This window comes from Drosophila tropicalis, unplaced genomic scaffold (genome assembly GCF_018151085.1).
Source record: "Drosophila tropicalis isolate 14030-0801.00 unplaced genomic scaffold, ASM1815108v1 contig_896, whole genome shotgun sequence".
Classification (NCBI taxonomy): domain Eukaryota; kingdom Metazoa; phylum Arthropoda; class Insecta; order Diptera; family Drosophilidae; genus Drosophila; species Drosophila tropicalis.
In genome coordinates this window covers 482,157-505,246 of record NW_027173394.1, presented here as the reverse complement: position 1 = coordinate 505,246, position 23,090 = coordinate 482,157, and the positions used below count along the sequence as shown (strand labels likewise).

General features: G+C 37.0%; 1 protein-coding gene across 3 annotated transcripts in view; it reads left to right on the top strand.

The window, feature by feature from the left end:
• Window positions 1-3,239: 3,239 nt before the first annotated feature.
• bsk (mitogen-activated protein kinase dJNK) overlaps window positions 3,240-23,090 on the top strand; it is a 153,015-nt gene continuing 133,164 nt past the window's right edge. The window contains exon 1 of one of the 3 annotated variants that reach the window (XM_068302068.1): window positions 3,240-3,333. The gene's annotated coding sequence lies outside the window, so the exon portion shown is untranslated. Of the gene's footprint in view, window positions 3,334-3,452; window positions 3,626-23,090 lie in introns of those variants that run through there. The other 2 variants (XM_068302071.1, XM_068302070.1) reach the window with 2 other exon arrangements.

The window sequence follows — 23,090 nt, the reverse complement described above, 5'->3', positions numbered from 1 at the left end:
CAGGAAAACAAATGGGAGAGCCCTCTGCCTACAGACGCATTTGCCTAGACTCGACGGGAAAACTCCTAAACGAAAAAAATGACTTAAATTTTAAGAAGGTAATAAGCAAACCACATATGCAGTTTTACTATTTCTTCATTGAAAATAATTCTGCAGAAGGGTTCTTATATATATGTATTCAAAAATCATTTAATATTATGTGTAGATTCAATTTAGTTGGAACGCTGTTGAAGGGACCGTGAAACATAGACATATACATACATATGTAGTTTTATGGTCGAAAGTTCGATGCCTTTGAAAGTTCGATGCCTTACAAAGTCCGTCTTTGACAAGTTAAAACTCTGCAAGGAAAATTTTGGGCAGAAATTTGTTTTTCGTTTTGTGTTTTTCTGGTTGTTTTTTGTTTAAATTTTCGCTATGATTGGCACATTTTCACCAATGAATGACAAATTTAGTATTTCGTTCGCAAAATATTAAAATAAAGGTCTATCGATCCGCCTGAGAAAAGAACTGTAGTATATTAATTCCAAAAATCATTCAACACAAAGAGCTCAACTTGTAACACTTTGTTGCAAGTATAAACAATAAAATATGTACGCAATCATATATAAGTGTGCACTTGAATATGTTTATATGTATACATTGATATATTCACATAATCATATTCACACAAATATACAGCCAAGCATGTTCATACATATATGTATTTTTTTTTTAATCCGTTTATTTTGGAAAAAGGAATTACAAATAGGTTAAGAAAAAAAGAAAACAGTGGGCAACAAAGAAAAGTAGTTTTGATCAAAGAAGAAGAAAATGAGAGATTGTAGATATGGTAGACTGCAGGATCGCCTGGGGGCATTGCATCGCAGGATGTGTGGGGGAGAAGGTTGTGGATTTCTCAGACCACGCCTGTGTTGCGCTGCCTTTCGCGCGTGCGTAGTTTGCAGATCACCTGTGCCGCAAAGGTGCAAAAAGCTGTCCAATTTGGTTGGTTTATCGACTTACCGTTTCCGCACCAAGTGCATTCCGCATTTGCCTGGTGACCAAATTTGTAGAGATATTCCCCAAAGCATCGCAAAAGTTACCTCGCCGTGCTTCCGTTGCAGCCACTTTTTCAGATCGGGAATAAGCCTGAATGTCCACCTGCCCTTCATCGAGTTGGTCCAGCAAAGTTGCCCAGCTTTCCTGACGAGCCACAGCCTTAACCACCTTTAGCTCAGCAGGACTCGGCGCTGACTCCATCTCAGTGGCATACATGCGTTGTGCTTCATGTGCTAACAGATCGATGGTCTTCATACCTGCTATAACAAGAGCGGCATAGTCTGATATTGTGCGAAAGTCGCAACAGACTCTGTTTTGACCGTCATGGCCTTAGCCCCGGCTGGTGCCCCATAGAGCATAGTGGACTTCATGACATTCATCAGAAGCAGGCGCCGACCCTGCAAAGCATTTTTAACGTCCAGCGTGGTGACAAGGCAATACTGCTTTTGCCCTCCCTTCCATCGTTGCCCCTCCATAGCCTTGGCAGCAGTGTCGACGACAGATTTTATGGCATCAACAGTAGACATAGCTCTGCGGAATCCAAATTGCATAAGCGAGAGGTCGCCAGCCGCTTTAATTGCTGCCTCTAGTCTGGTGCTGAGTAGCCTCTCAAAAATGTTGCCTGCGGCATCCTGAAAACAAATTGGCCTATATCCAGAGGGGTCTTCTACAGGTTTGTTTGGCTTTGGAATCAGTACCAGATTCTGCCTTTTCCATCTGTCCGGAAATGTACCTTCATCCATGCAAGAGTTAAAAACTTCTGCAAATCTTTCGGATTGTAGGTCAATGGCTACTTTTAGGGCCTTGTTGGGGATGCCATGAGCCTTGTCGTTTTGCAGCCTCGCTCCCGCCACTAACACCTCTTCTCCAGTAATGGGCCAATCTACTGGCGAAGCAGTATGCTGCATCTTTTATGGGCCTATTGATGAGGTGCCCGGAAACAGAGTTTCCACAATCATAGCCATGCCCCCTTCATATGAAACCGCCGGCTTAACAGCACTAAGCTTTTTCATGGCTACTTTATAGGCCAAGCTCCAGGGGTCATTTTCTATTGAGTCGCAAAGTTCGAGAAAACAGGTTTTTTTCGCGACTTAATAATTTCTTTGAAGTCCCTTCTTCTGGCTGCAAATTCTGCTTGCAGCAGCAAGAACTCCGATCTGCCACGCGATCTTTGGTAGAGCCTTCTAGCACGAAGACACTTTTTTCTTGCCTCCGCAATGTTCTTATCCCACCAGTAGACAGGGGCTCGATGTCGGCTATGACTTCTTCGGGCCTTCATGGTAGCGTTGCATGCCGCCCCCACTGCGTCCATAATGGTGTCCGCCTGACTTGTTGCATCGCCGTCTAGTCGCGGAATGCTGAGTGCCGACGCAAAAGTCGATGGATTAAGAGTGTCCACGCGGAATGACTGGCCTCCTTGATCTGTTCGCGGGTGGTTGGGCCTTTGGAGTGCGCTTCTATTGATGGAGCATATAATGGCCAGGTGATCCCTACCAGTGTAAAAATCGCATAGTTTGCAGATTGAGTGGGGGAAAAGACAGGCACTTGTGAATAAAACATCGATTACAGAGCCGTATCCCGCCCTGCTAAACGTATCCAGTGTTTAGCACAGCAATATCGAGGATCGCGCAGGACTCGAGAAGCGTTCTATCCCTAGCATAAGATGAACTGCTGCCCCATTCTTCAGACCAAGCGTTTCAATCATGTAATATATTATAACATTTTTCTTTGAACTAGCATCAGCGGCGATGGAGTCAATTATTCTCTCGAATTCTGTGAGTCTCAGGCTAGGGGCTAGGTAGCAACTATAATACCACATATCCCCGAATTTCCAAATAATATATATGTATGTACTGACACTCTCCCTCTCTTTTGTAGCTGTCGCCTAAGTCGCAGCATAAGAATATACATGTAATAATAATTTAAGCAAAAGAATATTTTTGGAATAAAAATCAATCTGAATATTACCACCAGACGGAACTGACGTGTTAATTTCTAAAACTCCAAACCAAGTGTAACCCGTTTATTACAGAAAGCCTTATTTAGATTGTGAAACGTATTGTAAAATTCGGCACAGCGAATGCCAAATACACGGTTACATATAGAAATGATGAATTGTTGTTAGTGGGAATCGGGTATAATGACAAATTTTTATTACTTAATTCGATTTCCATTGTTCCCAATAACGACCGTTCGATCGATAAAAAACCCAATTATCATGCACATTACTGCTCTTAAGAATTCGTCACAGTATGTAATGTGTGTAATGTTTCACATCACTAAAAATAACAAGTTAGTGGACTCAGCTAGAGCGTATTTGTGTACTATTTTTAATTAATTGAATTCATAAATTTGGACAAAAAACTTGTAAAAAATATCACTATATTTTGTACTGTGTACACCTACTTTGTTATAAATTACTTGTTAAAAATTCTGTGAAGTTGAAAATATTGACTTAGAAGTGTAGATAGGCTTGAAAAATCGATTTCGTACATCAGTGAATAGATGAAGTCATTTTAAACTATAAAGTTAACTAAAAATCAACAGTAAATATTTTACTTATCCGATTCGTAAATACATATATGTATGTATATGTGTACATGTTCACACGTGCAAGTGAACGAATATAAATAGATGTGTACATAAATATATTTAAAAATTCCATTTAATTTTGTTTAATTTTACATATGTATGTATGTAAATATGTATGTATGTATGTACATACATATGTGCTTACTGTGTGTGCAATGGGAAACAACACATTCAAATTATTAATTTTTATTCCAACAAAAAGTTACAAGTTTAATCTTAATTTACATAAAAAATCACAAAAACACGATAAAGCTAAAAAAATACGATTTTAAAATCGATAGATAACAGTTTAGTCGAAGAATACATACATAAATGAAATAAAAGTTTAAATGGGGTACTTTCTTCACTTACTTAACATACTTTTATGCTTTCACATACATACCTATGTATGTACGTACATCAGTTATTTTATATTATTTTTAAATTTGTTTGTCTACATTTTGACCTCTTTAAAGTTAGTGTAGGCGGCAAAGCCTACAAACGGTCGCTCGACCAAAAAACTTCGATTATGACCCATCATAAAACTCGGCATCCGTTGCTCTGGATCTCAAATAAAATTTTCGTGCCCGGCTTCGGTCTAGATCAGAGGTAGGCACCCATAGCCCGTGCAGGCACTTTTCTTCGGCATATGATCGTTTTACCATCTGTGTGCATGCCGAAGTCAACACGAAGTGCACTTGAGAGCGTAAAAACAGAATTAGTCTGTTCCAGCATTTCGACGCGAGCGCATCTATGTCGCGTTGTTGAATAACTGCACATGAAAAAATTAATTTGGGGGTTGTTTTCTCATTTATTTTCTTGCAGCAGATCATCGATTGTGCTGGTTTGAGCGATTGAGCCAAATTTTATCCACTTTTCATTTTTCGCAGTGTAAAATACACACATACACTGACAGTTTGCGCTGGCTCTCTTTGTGCCTACCCCTGGTCTAGATCTAAATCTGCTGTTGGAAGCTTTGCCGTTCTTACTTCGCTTCATGTAGCCATGGTATGGCCATTACAATTCGGTTTTCTTTAGCAAAGTCAGCTGAACTTAAAAAACTACATGCACTAAAAAAATATTGTATTTAAATATTAATCCTTATACGAGTCCAAACCACTATTAATTCGAACAGCATGTTTTTTTTCAGTTCGCAATGTTGAACACATTATATTATCAATACTACTAAATATAGCGCATACCAATGTATTTCGACTTAAAGAGAATTTTATTCTCTTACCGATTGAAAAAAGAGATTTGTTTTATAAATTATCTTACTCGTAGGCCTAGCCAAAACCCTTGCTTACGCTTCGTCAAAAAAAGAAACGTTTGCAATGGGCTCGGGAAAAGATGTCTTGGACTCAAAGGCAATGGGATACCATCATATTTAGTGATGAAGGTAAATTTGATGTAATAACAAAAAATACTTTATAAAAACCATATCCAATATTTTTTAAATGTAGTCGCGTCCATTCTCGCTTTACAGTTTTGCCAATTTTCTGCGACCACTCAGAAGCCAAATTTGTGAAAGATTGGCGACGATCAGCCTTAACAATTTTGGCCAGTTGTCTTTTGTCGCGGGGTGTTATTGCTGATGTTCGGCCTCTATTTTCAATGTTATTTTCAATATTCCCAGATTTTTTTAAAAAGCAATTTTTAAATTTTTTTTGCATGTTGTATTGTGATATTATTTGCAGATTATAACTGTAGATAGCCATTCCGTTACATTGGTTGCTTTTGTTTTGCTCTTCTTTTGAGATAAAGTTGGGCTTACGCAGCGTTCGAATTAATAGTATTCAGTTTTTCTTATCTCTCTTAAGTCTACCGTTTAAATAAATTACTTAAATTGTTGTTGTTGCTGGATATAGAACAAATCTCTTTTTTTCAATCGTTAAGAGAATAAAATTGTCTTCAAGGAAAATGCATTGGTATGAGCTATATTTAGTAGTATTGATAATATAATGTGTTAAACATTGCGCACTGAAAAAAACAGGCTGTTCGAATTAATAGTGGTTTGGGCTCGTATCATGCACCTAAAAGGTCAGACGGTAAATTCAAATCACTAAAATGTTTTAAGCAGAAGGAGTTTTCCGGGCCCAAAGGTATTTACGAATGTACAGCTGCGAACTTAAAAGTAGCACCACTTGATCTTGATAAAGGAAATGAACCACAAGCAAAAAGAACTCGTTTCTAATTTTCCATATTTCAAAATATATGTATTTGTTGTTTTAAATTAATCTTGATATTGTTCTATCAAAAAATTGTTATAAATTAAAAACACTTCCAAAACTACTCTAAAAAAGGGCTTAATTGTAAGTTTTTCTAGAACTGTAGCTGAAAAAGTAATTTAGGGTTATATAACATTCATAAAATGAATTTAATTGTTGATTTTTTGCGATCTTTTATTGTTAAATGTATGTTTTGCCGGCTCGAGGTCAAATTTTTTCTTTTGTGAATAAAACAAAATAATAATATTTTGTGTTGTTCTTTTCCGATATATTTCGACCACTCATCGGTGGTCGTCTTCAGGGCAACTATAAAAACATTTAATTGTGATTAACTTTAACATAACATAATATAACAACAAGAAACACCTATTTATTTTTACACGTCCGCATACTGTGACGTGGAGCTACACATTGACTTGTCCCTAATAAATGCCTGTATAAATGCGCGCAGTTGTCTGTATCTACCTTATAATTAAGTCTTATATTTGTCGATGTATTTATTATGTGCAGCATCTCCAAAGTATAACGTTTGTTGTAATGTTGTTCTTGGTCTATTATGTTTACTTCGTCAAAATTTGGGGAATGTCCACTGGCAGCACAGTGGGCCATAAGCGCTGTTTTTTGTATATTGGAGTGTTGCCGAAGTTTATAGTCAGATCTATGTTGTGATAGTCTAGTTTTTAGCCTCGATTTGGTTGTCCCTATATACATTTTATCACAGCTTTCTTCGTTTGTCCCGTTGCACGGTATTTTATATACTACGTTACTCTTGTCCATTGTATCAATCTTGCTTTTTGTCCTGTTGAAAATACTCCGTAGCGTGTTGTTGGGTTTATGTGCTATCTGTATTTGTTCTGTGTCATAGCAATCCGAGTTTGCCAATCTTTCCGACAGTTGTGGGACATATGTGACAGACATAAAGCGTTTTGTCGAAACCTCTTTATTGGTTTTCTTATTGTTGGATTTTAGTAAAGTCCTTATGGTGTAGTTTGGAAAGTCATTAGCCTTTAAAATTCGTCGTATTTCTTTCTTCGTTTCTTCGTGAAAAATTGGGTCCGATATGTTGAGCATCCGTTGTATACAACCTCTTGCTGTATTCATTATCATCGACTTCGGATGTTTGGAGTTGAAGTTGATGATTCGTCCTGATGATGTTGGCTTTTTGTACCATTTTAATTTTAGCTCGTTTCCTCGTCTGTGTATTGATGCGTCTAGATATGTCAATTTGTTGTCATTTTCTAACTCTATTGTAAACTTTATGTTTCTGTCAAATGAATTTAGGTTGTCAAGTGTGTTTTGGATCTCGTCTTCTTTAATTATGGCAAAAAGGTCATCTACATATTTCGTCATAACTCTAGGTGGTCGCTGCAGTGTTCTCATCATTTTGTCTAAGAGTTCTTCCATAATTATATCGGCTATTATTGGTGATGCTGGTGAGCCCATAGGCATTCCTTTTAGTTGTGTGTATATCTTGTCCTTGTATTTAAAATATCTGTTCTCTTGTATACAAAAACGTACTATTTCCATGAATGTTGATTTTGGAATGTTAGTGTGCGCTTTTATTTTTATCCACTTTTCCTTAATATTGTCAAGTGCCAATTCTATCGTTCATCATCGCAAATATATGTGTCATTGATCCTTGTCTTAAATTCTGAGGCGTTCTTTACGTTGTATGTTGAGTCTGCTGTTATATTTTTAATATGTTGACTATGTATTTACATAGTCCGTATGATGGAGAACCAATTGATGAGCAGATTGGTCTCAATGGCGTACCTTCTTTATGAATTTTAGGTAATCCATATATTCTTGGTGGAATTGATGTGTTTATTATAAGCTTATTTCGTTCGGTCCGTGAAATAAGTTCTTGTTTGTATAATTTTTCCACCAATTCGTTGTTTCTGGTCTGTAGTCTTGTGGTCGGGTCCTTCCTTAAAGTTCTATATGTATTTAAATCGTTAAGTATATTATCCATTTTATTGTCATACTCAGTCTTATCCATTGCAACTGTCTTATTCCCTTTATCAGAAGTTAAAATTAATATGTCGTCATTCTGTCTAAGAAATTTCCTTGTTTGCTCCACTGTGTCAAGTATTACCTAAATTCATTTGACAGAAACATAAAGTTTACAATAGAGTTAGAAAATGACAACAAATTGACATATCTAGACGCATCAATACACAGACGAGGAAACGAGCTAAAATTAAAATGGTACAAAAAGCCAACATCATCAGGACGAATCATCAACTTCAACTCCAAACATCCGAAGTCGATGATAATGAATACAGCAAGAGGTTGTATACAACGGATGCTCAACATATCGGACCCAATTTTTCACGAAGAAACGAAGAAAGAAATACGACGAATTTTAAAGGCTAATGACTTTCCAAACTACACCATAAGGACTTTACTAAATTCCAACAATAAGAAAACCAATAAAGAGGTTTCGACAAAACGCTTTATGTCTGTCACATATGTATGTCCCACAACTGTCGGAAAGATTGGCAAACTCGGATTGCTATGACACAGAACAAATACAGATAGCACATAAACCCAACAACACGCTACGGAGTATTTTCAACAGGACAAAAAGCAAGATTGATACAATGGACAAGAGTAACGTAGTATATAAAATACCGTGCAACGGGACAAACGAAGAAAGCTGTGATAAAATGTACATATATAGGGACAACCAAATCGAGGCTAAAAACTAGACTATCACAACATAGATCTGACTATAAACTTCGGCAACACTCCAATATACAAAAAACAGCGCTTATGGCCCACTGTGCTGCCAGTGGACATTCCCCAAATTTTGACGAAGTAAACATAATAGACCAAGAACAACATTACAACAAACGTTATACTTTGGAGATGCTGCACATAATAAATACACCGACAAAAATAAGACTTAATTATAAGGTAGATACAGACAACTGCGCGCATTTATACAGGCATTTATTAGGGACAAGTCAGTGTGTAGCTCCACGTCACAGTGTGCGGACGTGTAAAAATAAGTAGGTGTTTCTTGTTGTTATATTATGTTATGTTAAAGTTAATCACAATTAAATGTTTTTATAGTTGCCCTGAAGACGACCACCGATGAGTGGTCGAAATATATCGGAAAAGAACAACACAAAATATTATTATTTTGTTTTATTCACAAAAGAAAAAATTTGACCTCGAGCCGGCAAAACATACATTTAAAATGAATTTATTTCCGTGCATCGACCGCAGTAGGCGGGGGCAGCTACACTGGTCGGCATATGTATTTTGACATAACGATGCCTTAGTTAATTTTTTTTCAGCAGTAAGAACTGACAAAACATAATATATATATATATTCCGACCAGTGTACATGTCAACCACGTTGTAGGAAATTCATTCCTTCCTGTAACGTTTAACTAGGTCTTAAAATAATTCTATTTATGTATGTTTTGTGTACAAAACACTGGTGGGCATTGCCAAGAAAAATCAAAGGGGCTGATTTGAGCCGCACTACACTGTTGGAAAGAAGGATCATTATAGAATAACAAATCTTGACGTCATCCGTAAACATGAGCACGCGTGAATGAGCCATGTAGGTCATGATATCAGAAGCTGGAGGAATATATGAATAAGAAATATATAAGCTAAAGTTGGAACATGTAACTTCAAGCCTATAAGAAATAAAGTTATTAGAAAGAATTTCATTATCCAAAACAGAGGAGTTGAGCCAAGTTTCAGAAAAAGCTAATATGTCAGCCGAAAAGGTTTGGCTATCACAGAACAGTTTCGAGAGCTAGGTAAGAAGTCCTCTTACCTTTTGAATGCAAAGACTATACGTTATTAGTTTTTTGAAGCAGAAGATAAATTAGGAAGGTGGACAGGCAACGGACGGGAGCGCTAATTGGGCGCAAACTCGTGTACAACTAGGCCCTCTGTCCAAAAATTAGGGTCAACCATAGCTGAGAAGTACTCATTTGGTATTGTAATTTTAAAAGAGGAGATTTCGCGAGGCCTAGAAAACTTAAACTTTTGAAATAAAACCTTAGCAGGGCATATGTTACCAATGTAAGTTGCCACAGACGACTCAGAAGTATCTGGAGCAAGCCTAGAAATAAATAATTGTTTGCGATGAGGCACTACAGTTAGTGGAGGCGGAGGAGCATTGGGATCCGCAAGTGATTGAGAGTCAGAGTTCCCGTATGGGATAGATTGAAGTACACCAGGGCTGGGTACTGGGTACTTCAATCTGGGGAACTTCAGGTATGCGAATCACCGATTTGGATGAATTTTGGAAATGTGAAATACCCCGTAATTTGAAGCTGAGTGAAATATTTCGGCGCACTATTCTATATTTTCCTAAAAAATCGGGTTTAAAGTTATAGCTTTGGTGACTTACAGGTAAAACGCCAAATGATCTTCAAGCAGCACGGTGGTATAAGGGGTAGAGTTCCTGCCTAAAAGTAAAGAAATGCTGGTTCAACCCCCGCCCGGAACTAGTTAGTTTTGGTTTTTTATTTTTTTTACATTTTAATAATTATTTTTTCTAATAGCAGAATCGGATAATAATAATGATTTTTGAATGGATTCATTTATTATGCCTTTACAAAAACATAAATTTAGAAATATAGACCATTACATATGTAAAATAGATAAATTAATTTCTGCCTTTACATTTTTGTTGTGGTATAAATCATAAAAACATGAAATATGTACATCATGAACATGTTAAAAAAATGATTTTGTGCAAAAATATACCAACTTTAAATTAATTTGAAAGAAACAAACCGAATAACAATTTTGGAAAAACACTCTCTTATCGGTCAACTTCGAAGCGAACCATGAATACTTGAGAACTTCCTTCAATATTAGGGATGACAAAAGCAAATATGCAACGAATTAGACCTTAATGCAGTATTCTCTTGATGAAATTCCACGATTTTCTTTTATACGCGTTGAAGAGTTTTTATCCGCTTTATATTATTTTTAACCTACCTAAATAATTATTAAAAAGGCAAAAAAAAAAAAAACGGGGGTTGAACCAGGATTTTTCCACTTTCAGGCAGGATCTCTACCCCTTACATCGCCGTGCTGCTTGAAGACCACTCGGAGTTTTACTTATAACTCACCGAAGCTATAACTTTAAACGCGATTTTTCAGGAAAATATATAATAGTGCGCCGAAATATTTCACACAGCTTCAAATGACGGGGTATTCTACAGCAGATCCAAAATTCATCCAAATTGGTGATTCGCATACCTGAATTTCCCCTTGTGAAAGGAAGAGCATAAAGAGGGACAAGAAGATGGTGTAGGCGAAAGTAAAATGGGAGAAGATGTAATAGAGAGGGCTGGCGACTGCTTACGAGGCAACTCAAGGGTACATTTCTTGTTCAATTTCTCAGAAGGTGGAACAAACTTGAATTGCGACAATAAATGTACGCTAGAGTCACACTCGTTAGACAGCTGTTTGTCCAAATGGTTTAAACAAAGAAACTTTAAAGGAAGATCCCTATACATACGGCTAAAAACAAGCTGCTGGCTGGCACAAGATGGGCAAGTCCAGCGCATTAAGCCAAGCTCAGGCTTAGACACAGACAAACCAGAAAATTTGTCGTAGTCGCGGCAATTGAGGCCAGCACATTTTAAGTGAATAAGATTATCGCAGAGCCAACAAGATATTGCTCTATACTGATCATCAAAACGATCAGAATGCTTGCAAGTAGGTAGACATTGAAAAGCCAAAACATATATGTATATATAAGAATATATAGAAAAAATTTAAATACACAGCACAAAGATAATTATCGATAAATTATCGATAATTACAAATAAGACAAAGAGACAGCTAGAGTGCACAGCACAAGACAGAGTGGAAGAACTTTTATCTAAAAAGGCTTATGTTTGCGAAATAATGGCCTACAATCATTGGAAATAACGATAAGATATTGATCATAGTCACTGTTTTCCACCGATCGTTCCTATGGGAGCTATCTGATATAGTCACCCGATCTTTATCAAATTCGGCACAGTCATTAACAGATATAATAAATTAAGAAATGTTTAACTTGAAAGCAATCGCGTTAAAAGTAACGAAGTTATTTACAAAAGTCACTGTTTTCGACCGATCGTTTCTATGGGAGCTATGTATATGATATAGTCACCCGATCTTCATCAAGTTTGGCACAATCGTAAATAGGTGAAATAAACTGTATAATATTAAGTTTCACGACAATAGCACAGAAAATAACGAAGTTACTGAGAAAAGTCACTGTTCGTGACTTTGGGGTTTGTATGGGAGCTATATGATATAGTGGTCCGATCCGGCTGAATCCGAGATATACAACCCCTGCAGTATATACAAGCCTACGTGCAAAATTTCAGCTCTGTAGCTCTGTAGCAGTCGGACGGACGGACGGACGGACGGACATGGCTATTTGAACTCGTCTCGTAGTGCTGATCAAGAATACATATATATACTTTGTATGGTCGGAGATGCTTCGTTCTTTGCGTTGCACACTTCTGACCAAAATTAATATACAAAGGATAATATATAAAGGATGTCTACTCCGTCTACATGGTACCGACAGATTTATCTGAGCTAATAGCTGATATCACCAATTTGGAACTTGTGCATAAAAATAACACCAAGCATAATTCTACGGTAAGTTAGAGATGGAAGGTTAATCAAGTCTACTAGAATATGAAGGCAAATTGACATTGTGATCCCAGCTTAAGCCACGATGAGCAAATAGCAAGAACTGCTTTTAAACGGATTCAAGTCTATTGAGGTGACCAAATGCAAGATCCATACTCTAGAATAGGACTGACAAGCGAAGTGAAAAGAACTTTAGTTGTATAGGGGTCGTCAAATTCTTTTGACAATCTTTAAATGAAACCCAGGACACTCATGGCCTTTGCGACCGTGGTGGAAATATGGGTGTTAAAATTTAACTTATGTTCCATAAGTACGCCCAAATCATTCATATTATTTAGACGTTCTAAAGGGCTACTGTTCAGAAAATAAGTGACCAGTTGAGGAGAGTTGCGAAAAAAAGTTATTACCTTACATTTGGTACTGTTAAGATTTAATAGTTTAAACTGGCACCAGGATTGAAAGTTTTTAAGATCAGCTAGTAGCCGACTAAATGAATCTGTATCATTATAAGTAAGACAAAGCTTGACATCGTCAGCATACATAAGCACACGCGAATGAACAATGACTGATGGAAGATCGTTAATGAATAGTGTGAAAATCAGAGGGCCAAGATGACTACCTTGAGGTACACCAGAAGTCACAGGAATGGAATCGGAAAAAAAGACTTAAAAAGTACCCTATGTTTTCTATTTGTTAAATATTCTCTAACCCAAGAAAGGAAAAGGGGTGGAAACCCAATGTCGCTCAGCTTAGAAAGTAATAGGGTATGATTAAAGGAATCAAAGGCTTTGCTGAAGTCAGTGTATAGGACATCAGTTTGTTTTGCATTTTTCAACCACTTGATAATTATAGAGGTAAATTCTAAAAGGTTAGTGGTTGTAGACCTACGTTTCACAAACCCATGTTGGGATGACAAAATAATAAAGCTGCAAAAATGTTGCGATTGTTAAGTTATAATTTTCTCAAAAGCTTTGGTGACCATGCTAAAGCGGGTAAATTAAAATCACCTACAACTATGAGAATGTCTTGACTGGAAACTAAAGAGGAGACAAACTGAATTGCCTCTAAGTGATTTAAATATACCACCATGTCTGACAATGGTGGAGTATAGGAACAAGTATGTAATTAAAGCATTAAAAAATTTAAAGTTTACTTTAACACCGTCAAATTCAATATCCTGGGTACTAAAAAATTGAATCATTTCAGATGATAAAGCAGCATCAACAGCTATCAGAACGCCACCACCGATGCATCAGCAATATCAGGTTTTAGCCACGTTTCTGTAAAAACTAGAATGTTATGCTCAAAAGAAAGACTATCTACATAGGGATTAGGAAGTTTAGATTTCAGTCCTCTAACGTTCTGGTAACCCAGGTTAAGGGACGAAGCTAGTTTTTTGACACACCAGCAGATGCTGATGTGGCAGGAATAGTATAAGTTGTTGTTGTTGGCAAGCGAATCGGTTGCCGATTTTCTTTTTTTCTAATACATTTGTATTCCCTGACAAAGGACGTGTTGGAAACAAAACAACCAAATACAAAAATCGCTATATTTTAAAAGGGAAAATTTAAAAACAGGGCCGGTTAAGCTATATGATCTAGCATAGATTTGACCCCTAGAGCCACAGACTGGTACTTGCAATAATAATCCTAATAAATATGAGAACACAGCTGGCTGATGAAGTGTAGTCAAGTCGCTCTGCTGTAGAGTAACGTGGAATTTCGTAAGCTTCATTGTCAAACGTAGAAGTCTATACAAAACACAGAATAGGTAACTTGAGCATTAGTTGATTAGAAGATACATCCCCAATATGACAGTGCAAATTTTCCGTAATAAGAAGTTATATACCTATTTATTTTCAAAAAATCGAAATGAAATTTTTCTGTGCTTGAACGACCGACTTTTCACTTTTTTTTCGCCGAAATGAATTTTTTAGTAAATTTTTAGCGACCAAAAAGTTAATTTTTAGCATAAAACGTTGCACAAACGTTCAAGCATAAGGAAATACACAGAACTAATGAAATTGGTTTACTTTTATGGTTTCAATTGACCTGTTCAACATTCACTGCAAGGCTCTTCCAAAAAATAGGCCTCTAAGGGAAACAGCCACGCCTTAAAAACTATTCAATGTTTTTCCACGAAATTTTGCACAAACATTGTTAATAAAGTGTACCATCAAAAAATGGAATAATTGCTTCATACCTAAAAAAATTCAAACTTATAGTTAAAATTGGAACGAGTGGATAAAAATGCCTTTTCAGTACGTAACTTTTGTAGTTCCGCCTCAGTTAGGTTAGTTAACTTTGGCCATATCTTGGGATGAATTCACCTATAATAAAATGGCCAGCGGCACTAGTTCCCCTTGACTATTATGAATAGTTATAGCTTCTGCAGCTATACCCGGAAATTTTTTCTATCTATACTGACTTGCTCTTTGCATCTTAATTAAAAATTTTTTACTGTATTGGGGTCCAGAAATTTTGTGCACGATGGCGAAGATTAGCTCAAGCGTTCACCGCTACACTGTTATTTAAAAATTGTATCCAAAAAATTAAAGCAAAATTGGATGTATTGAAATCTATATACATTAGGGTACCTTTGGGTCCATTTACGAGATCATCTGCCATGTCTACATTGACAGTCATTATATATATATTAAATATTAAATATAAACATAGTCAATATTTTAGTAAGAGAAAATCCCCTACCCCCTACGCTCCCGCCATAAATCATTTTTAATAAATTCGTGAGTCCAGTTTTTTCAATCATATGAAATAGCGAATAAAATTAAGATAATAAAAATTACGAAAATTAAAAATCAATAACATAAAACTTTAACATACATCATCTAATAAATCATATGTAGATGACATAAAAGTGGATTTGTCATTCTTTGGAAGAAGAGTTTTAATCAAATCTGTATTTGTCAGTATACGAGACATCTTCAGAGTATACTGCAGACGGCACTATTTTCCTTTATTGTTTGACTCTGCAGCTTTCTCTAAAAGCTCCTCCAATCGAAACCAAAGCGTGCTCTATTATCTTAGGTGCATGAATTAAAATTTAATGCACTGTTGCTGGAAGATTGTACCATGGATACATTTCAATTAATTTATTAGCCGTATCTAGTATATTAATTAATATATCTAAAAGACTTTTCAGTTCCACTATCGCATATGTTTCGTCTACAACAACGGCATTCGTGCCCTTTTCTTTGCACCAAATATCAAAGATGGGCGTACGTGAAAACACACAGTTATGACAATCACCTTTAAAATGAATAGTAAAATGTCAAAAGAAGGCAAAATTATAAAAAATAATATTTGAAAAGTATAATATCCAAACACAATTAAGGAAAACGACAGCAACATCACATATAGACCGCTTTAGTTTATTTAAAAATATACGCAAATCAACTATCAGCAGCTAAACTTTTATGGGTTACATAACTAAAACTTTAAGTAAAGATAAAATAGACCTTTACAAAACACACAAAAACAGCTAAGTTGTTGGTTGAAACTACACAAAAAATTTCATTAATTATATTAATCTTACAATAAGAATTTCTTTAACTAAATACCTTCAACTACAAAATCCATTTCAAATTATTAATCTGCGAACACCTTGTCAAACGTTTAATCACTTTGAAGTGCGCTTTTGTTTTGACAAAAAAAATAAAAACGCAGAGACGCGCCGCAAAAATAAACACATGTTCGTCATTTTAGTTATATTTCTCGAAAGTCCCGTTGCAAATTCGGTTTGGCACAAAGAAATTTGGACATTTATGACACGATATGGTTATGGTTTGGCACAAAGAAATTTGGACATTTATGAGACGATATAGTTACATGTTGTCAAAATATTTTATAATTGATTTTTGGCACATGGGCGCAACCAATGTGGAGTGGTTTTCAAATAAGACGACTACACAAACCTTGAGTATCAGAAGTTTTAAAGCACCTGACGTCTTCTAGATACTTGTTTCAAGCTGTTTCATTTAAATGAGCAGTTTTAATACAGCTTATAGCGTTAGAAAAACATTCCTCAGTGGAAATAGAAGATATTTTGGACAGATGCCATGTTATTTAAAGCTATAGTAAAAAGTTGGTTGTGTCGCCAACGCATAATGATGGGATGAAGAAGTGCATTGAAAAATCCAACGATCTAAGATTGCCGATCACGATAACAGATATGCCCAAAAAAAAATCCCTATTTTTGCTTAAGACAAGAATTTAAATAAGAAGACATTTCATTAGATCTGAACACACTCAGGGGGCGCACAAAAGTGTCTTGACTGTGTTTGGGTCGTTTCCTATCCTACGAATATACTCTACAGAAAACAACTGAGAAATTTCAGAAATGAGCATGAACACCTGCACTGCTGCCTACGAACTGATGGAAAATTTAATTATTCTTTACGTTGTGAAGAACAAGAGCGAGGAACGTTTTACAAGCCCAAAAAAAAGGCATATTTAATCATTTTTTGAATATTCCGGGAATATTTACTTTACATACAGCTGTATTTTTAAATATTCAGTTTTCTGACTTTGATTATGTTAAGTAGTATACATATAGGCATAGGAGTAGCTTAATTTATTAGATAATTAACCATCGATCCTAAAATGCTGGCAACGGCAGTTTTGAAAATACTGGTGTTATTAGCCCTGAAAAAACGAGCTGGGACCAATTGAGAGTTTGGCTTAAGTGTGTGATGGCACCAGGGGAAAAAGCTACAACTTTTTTTAAAGCGTCGGAGCATCGGAAAAGAACGTTTTAATAATCCATAATTACATTACGCAACCTGTAAAATTACGCTAAATAAAGTGATGCTCCGCACTTCTTTAAAAAAGTTTATTTAGGGTAAAAAATTTCCGAATGCACGAATTTCACGATGTGTATAAAGTGCAAATACATAAAGACACACATACATACACATGTATATTAGAACGTAACTACACATAAAGTGTTCAAAGCCATGAATGTGTAAGAGAACTTTAAGTAGTAAATGCACAAATTGTAGGGTATTAATTTAAAGCACAATATAACCGAAAATCAATAGACTTAAACAAATCCAAAGCGTCATGAATATTGACATTTGTAGTGCCTGTAACAAGAGTCGCCTAAACAGCAGTAACCAACATTGGGTTCAATGCGACAATTGCCAGAAATGGTACCACTTTCAATGTGCTGGAGTCAATAGCTCAATAGTCGAGCAAACTGAATCGGACCTACTTCATCTCAGGCAAGTAGCTGCAGGCAAGTTTTACCCGCAGATCTACCCATCTTTAACGGAAATCCGGAAGATTGGCCAATCTTTAGCATTTACGAGAACAGCTGCCTTATAGCGGGGTTTTCAAACGCCGAAAACATGCTACGACTTCAGAAGAGCCTCAAAGGTAAAGCCTGCTAGCTAATTCGTGATAAGCTACTGCTGCCAATACTGGTTCCTGATGTCATTAATATGCTCAAGACATTCTTTGGACGCCCGGGGCAGATACTCGATCGATTGATCGACAAAATAAGGAAAATAAACGTACACAAGGATAAATTAGAATCCACCATTGATTTCGCAATGGCGGTGAGAAACGCATGTGCAACTATGGAAGCGTGCAATTTCAACTCACATTTAAATAACCCGATGCTTCTTCGATAACGTAGCGATAAACTACCCATCCAGCAAAAGTTAAACTGGGCTGTGCATCCACATAACGAATCCATCCCGGTTATAAAATCATTTAGCGATTGGTTGTACAAAATAGCTGAGGCCTTAGCCACTGTCTTGCTTGGCCAAAGCACTAAAGCCAATAATGTCAACACACACTCGCAAGCACATCAACAACCACAGAAGGGCAGATGGACCCAAATATAGAGAAGTGGTTAGGCAGAAAGCATGGGTCAGTAAATTTCTACCTAACCCAGATACTAAGCGGTCATGGATGCTTTAGGCAATATCTCCATCGCTTTGGACACGAAGAATCGCCTATGTGCACAGTCTGCAGCGATAACAGCGTAGAAGACGCACAACATATTCTTTTCAGGTGTCGGCGCTATGAGTCCCAAAGAAGGCACCTAGAACTCACTGCAGGGGCTGGATTAACGGTGAACAACCTCGTGGATTCAATGGTTGGCAGCCCACAAACATGGGAAGCGGTCAACAGCTTTGCAGCATATGTAATGCGGGATCTGCGACAATCCGAACGCATGAGAGCTGGAGCGTCGTAGAGAGAGCCACCGACCCTAGGAAGCAATTCCCACGAGGACGTCCCCTAGGATCAAGCTCCCTTTATGACATCTTTTTCCTCTGTATATATCTATCTATACTATCTATACCTATCAATAAAGGAATAAAAAAAAAAAAACATCAACAACCACAGGAAGGACCAAATAATCAAGAGAATGGCTGACAACAAAACTATAAGCCGAAGTCACAATGGGTGATGTGTGCTTCCACAGATGACCAGGTTGCTCTATGACAATGTTTCAAGTTGACAATAGACAACGTAACCCCAGGTTCGCAGTTTTGGATGAGGGCTCATCAGTCACTCCCATCAATGAAAGCATTTTGGACAAGCTGAAGATCTCTTCAACGCCAGAGCCCATTGCGTCAAAGTGCACATTAGGATGGTGCATTCAAGGATCAACAAACTCAAGCAAACACATAAGAATGCATCATTGCGAGTGCAATTGGAGTGAAATAGATAAAGCCATAAAGGAAAGTTTCACAATGGAACCAATCGTATCTAGAGAATTGCAATCCAAAAATGACAAAAGGGCCAAAGGCATTCTCGAAGATACCTGCAAAAAGATCAATGGTCGATACAAAGACGGCCTACTCGGGAAAGACGACACAGTTTTTTTACCGCAGCGCTGAAACGCCTCGAATGCCTGTGGGCCAAAATGAATAGAATGGAACTGTTTGATAAAATTCAATCACAAATTGACAATCTATTAGAAAAGGGATACGTGTTTGAGCTCACACCAGAAGAGGTATCTGATCGAAAGGATCGCGTCTGGTACCTTCCAATATTTATTGCTTTAAATCCGAATACGCAAAACAAAATACGCCTAATTTGGGATGCAGCCGCTAAAAGTCATGGAAAATCATTTAACAATTTTATGCTTACTGGGCCTGACTATCTAAATTAATTGACTTCTGTTCTAATGGCCTTCAGAGTAGGACGGATTGTCGTGTGTGCAGATATAGCCGAGTTGTTTCATCAAATAAACATTCAGGAAAGCGACATGCAGGTCCAGTGGTTCTTATGGCTCAATAAAAACGAGAACACTCCAAGGATCTTTGTTATGCGCTCGATGACATTCGGAATTAGTTGCGCTCCTTGTATTGCCCAATATGTACGCAAGAAAAATGCGGAGAATTTCCAAATTAAAAATCCACGAGCTTACGAATCAATTACAAAGGCCCACTACGTGGACGACCTCATCGACAGTTTCAAAGATGACCTCGAAGCCATAACAGTTTCATCATCATTTAGAGACATACGTGCCGATGGTGGATTCCAAATAAGAAATTGGTGCTCAAACTCTGTATCTGTTCTCCAACATCTTGGAGAACAGTAAATAAATCAACACCCAAAGAATTAGGAAACCCTCGTATGTATTGGGACCCAAATAATGACGTTTTTAGGTTTATCTTTAGATTTTCGAGATTAAAACGAGACGTCCTAATCTATTTAATGGCGCCAACGAAACATGAGGTTTTAGAAGTACTGATGTCTATATTTGATCCCCTCGGTCTATTATCGTGCTACACATTAAAAGGTCTGGCGCACAGGAATAGGATGAAGCCAGGTAGACCTTCACACCTTCGTAGATGCAAGCGAACATGCCTATGCCGCATTAACCTATCTTCACATTAAAACACCAGTACAGTGTTGGTAGTAGCCAAATGTAAAGTAGCTCCACTCAAACCTATATCTATTCCTCGCATGGCACTTTTGGCAGCCGGCATGGGAGTAGGTCTAACGATGCGTATACTGAGCACCCTAGGCCTAAGAATCGATTCCTGCACATATTGTTCCAAATCTAAAAAGGTCCTTAACTGGTTAACCATGGACCTAAGGAGACTCCAGTCATACGTCATGCATAGAGTGGGAGAGATAATTGAGAAAACAAGCCCAAACCAATGGCGCACAAAAGAAAACGTTGCAGATTTAGTCACAAGATTTTTTAAAGTACCAGATGCATAACCGATGTCCGCATAACCGATGTCATAACCGCCAAAGAGGGCCAAGTTCGCAGAGCCTGGAATCATGCTAAGCCCCGTTTACAAAATTGCTGTTGCCGCGGGGGAATGTTATTCCGTCATTGCAAATTTAAATATTAACCAACGACCCTAAAATGCTGGCGACGGCAGCCCTGAAAATACTGGGGTTGGTAGCCCTGAAAAAAAACGTGCGGAGACCAAGCGAGAGTTTGCCTTCAGTTTGTGATAGCACCAGGAGAGAAAGCTACAAACGTCGAAGCATCGGAGCGTCGGAAAGGAACGTTTTGATAATCCATAATTACAATGTAAAATTACGCTAAATAAACTGATCGCTAAATAAACTGTAAATTAAGTTTGATTTAGTGCAAACGGAACCCCGTGCGCCACACCAATATCATATGGAATATGTCCATAATGTAGACAAGTCACCGGTCCCACGGCCCAAAACATAGGAGCAATTTCTAAAAAGCTGTTTTTAATAGGCCAGCTCAGTCGCTGGTAACGCATTTAAAATGTATGGGGTAACATACAGAGAAGTGTCACAAAACGAAAACCGTCCAATACAGCTTAAGGATGGGAAGTTATCCAAGAAACATGGCAGCAGATCCCAGTTCAGCTTTGCTGGATCAGGTGCGGCGCAGGTGCCAAGCGAATATTGCCAATAAGTGGTTCACAACTAAGAATTAAGTCCTGACAACCAAAGGTGACCTGAATTTGAAGTTTCAAATAATTTGAAAACGACAGATTTTAATTCTTAGTTGTCACTGCTATTTTTATAAACAGATCAAAATGCCCTTTTCTCTACTATTTTGCTGATTTCTGAGGCCCTTTGTTCAGTCTAAAATGGTAGTAATTTTATTTTACTATGTAAATATAGATTATGAGTTAAAAAAATATTGGTGCAAATATAGTGTTTTAATTAAAAATTTCGTTTTTCGGTCAAATATTAGACTAATTTTAAAAAAAAATTGAAAATTCTGTTGTTCGGAAAATTATCTTAAAGTTTTTTTTTTACATACTGAAACAGCTTCACTGCAAACCAATCATTTGTCAGTTTTATTCCGATTTACTTCAAATTTTCACACATTCTTCGAATGCTAAAACTTTACCCCCCTTGACGTGATATAGCCATTATTATCCAGTAAAGAAATACCTCCTAAAACTTGATCTTCTTCCTCATTCCTAGTATTTAGGCGAGACCTGATGCTGAATTCGTAATTGTTTGCAAAATCGGCTAAACAGAGATACTCGAATATATTTGGCGTTTCTACATAATGGTTAAGTAGCCCTTTTACAAAGATGTCAGTTGATTCGTAAGCATTTTAAATCAAAGATCTGATAAAATAGTATTTATAAAATTATCCCTGTGGTTTATATTGAACGACGATATCCACAAACAGTAATAGGTAGCTTGCTGAGCAGATATCTCAAATAAATTTAAGTCCAATATATTGAAACTTTTTCCTAAATCTTAAATTCTCTCTCTCAACACTAGCAACAGATTCCCTCATTAGATTACTAATGCCGCTTTGGGATTTATTTATCTGGGGTGTCACCGAATCTCTCTGAACTCTACCAAATCAAATGTCGGTGTTACAGAAGTCACGTCGATTTTTTTTTGGTCACCCTTTTTGGTTCACTGTTACTGCTAAATATGAAAGAAGCTAACTTCGGCTATTCCGAAGTTTATAGACCCTTGCAGTCCTTGACAATAATAATATTAAATGTTCAAAATTTGTTTTTTGCAACTCAATTCATAAACATACAAAGAAAACAATTTTTATCTTCATACTACAATTTTTTCTTCTTATGCACGGCACGCATACACATACAGTACATGTAGCGTTGCGTCTGTGTGTGTATGCATGTACTCTGTTGATGACGAATGACGTAGTAGGCAGCAAGCAGCGCTGCAGGCAGCGGTTCAACCGATTTATATTGACTGTAACTTGTGTTCTATTTATACGATCAGAATCAAATTTTGGAATCTGAGTTTTTATATCCAATACTATCATCATCGTAAATTTAATGGGGATAGTCCAATTTTTATGAAAATTTTTCTTCTAGAGCTACATATATGATATAGTGGTCCGATCCTGACAATTTTCATACTTTATCTCACCCGGATATTAAAAAGGCTCAAAAAAATTTCATCGTGATATATTATAATACCCTCTGCAAGGGTATAAAAACACGTCGTTCATCAGATTACGCCCTGTACACAGTCGTTTTTTTTAAATTCATAATGCTTAATACACAATGCAGAATCAAGAAGTCTATTGCTAAAGGTGGTGGCTTAAAATATGGATGTGATGCTTTCCGGAAGATCGAGAATGAGATGCGCTCATTCTTGAGGCGGGCTAGAGATAGTTTTGACACTTTAAGGG